Source organism: Myotis brandtii, unplaced genomic scaffold (assembly GCF_000412655.1).
Source record: "Myotis brandtii unplaced genomic scaffold, ASM41265v1 scaffold185, whole genome shotgun sequence".
Taxonomy (NCBI): Eukaryota; Metazoa; Chordata; class Mammalia; order Chiroptera; family Vespertilionidae; genus Myotis; species Myotis brandtii.
In genome coordinates this window covers 3955154-3956354 of record NW_005356870.1, presented here as the reverse complement: position 1 = coordinate 3956354, position 1201 = coordinate 3955154, and the positions used below count along the sequence as shown (strand labels likewise).

The 1201-nt window shown below is 48.8% G+C and overlaps 1 protein-coding gene across 1 annotated transcript in view; it reads right to left on the bottom strand.

Moving 5' to 3' along the window:
- Positions 1-96, bottom strand: part of GTF2E2 (general transcription factor IIE, polypeptide 2, beta 34kDa) — a 94835-nt gene extending 94739 nt beyond the window's left edge. Inside the window, exon 1 of the mRNA XM_014537877.1 lies at positions 80-96. The gene's annotated coding sequence lies outside the window, so the exon portion shown is untranslated. The remainder of the gene's footprint in view (positions 1-79) is intronic.
- Between the last annotated feature and the right edge of the window lie 1105 nt (positions 97-1201).

Below are 1201 nucleotides of genomic sequence, written 5' to 3'. Positions count from 1 at the left end.
GGGTCCGTGCACTGGCGGCGAAGGAGGTGGGACTCGGCCCGGAGCCCCGCCCACCACTTCCGGATCAGGTTGCTCAAACCTCAATCCCGGCAGTCACCGCGGCGCCTCCGGCCGCCTCCAACGCGCGTGCGTCCTCACGTGCTCCGCTAGGGGTCCCGCGGGAAGATAATCAGCCAGCTGGAGCGTTCTGGGTCTCCATGGCAATGGGAGGATGGCTGGCGTGGGGAGGAGAACAGGCTCAGGTGCGAGGCAAGTAGCCCCCGCCAAGATGGAAAGCTTTCCTTTGCAGGAATGTAAAGCTACCAGATCTGCTTTGGAATATGTGTAACGCAAGTGGTAACGTGACTTTCCAGGTTATTGTCTGCCAGGTTTTTGTGACTTTACAGCAAATGCCTGTTACCAGCATCTAAACTTCAAAGAACATGGCTCCAGCTCTTCCTGTTGCAAGTGAGGAAACAAGAAGACTAGGGAAGCTAAATGGCTTGCTCAAGACAGCCCAACCAGAAAGTTTGCTACGGAGCCTTAGTTCATAGCTAAGGCTCTGTAGCAAATCCTGGAGTGAAGCCCTTTCTGAATTCCCAACCACCACACCTGTGAACTCTCTCAGAAAAGGATTTCGAATTCAGAGGTAACATAAAGGGGTAGAAATAAAGCGACGAGAAAGATTGGCCTTGGCCACAGCCTGCAATGTATTGGAGTGTGTACGAGTTCTGTGGCTGTCCTCTCCTCACGTATAACCCAAAGCTGCAGCATAGCCAGTGCTCAACTACTCTGTAACTGTCGTCTAATTACTTAGTACTGGTCACTCCTCAACCTGTGTTGGTTTTCTCATCAGGAATAATTGTACTATCACAGCGAATAACTGTACTACCACAATTACATTAGACTGTTGTGGAAATTGAGATAATACATAATTTTTTATTCAAATTTTGGAAATAAAACCAAAAGATTGTGTGGCTTTTTAAAATTGGTTTCATTCTAGAAGATTTTTTTTTTTGGATGAAAAATTGATTTATTGGTGGGTGTAAGGTGGGGGCAGCACCGAGACTCTCACGAGTGCAGGGCTCGCCATTTGTCCAGGGGACCACGATTAGGGATGTATTTGACCCCACAGCCATCTGGGATGAGGCGCTTCTCGGCCACCATGTCTTCAAACTCATCCGCATTAAACTTAGTAAAGCCCCACTTCTTGGAGATGTGG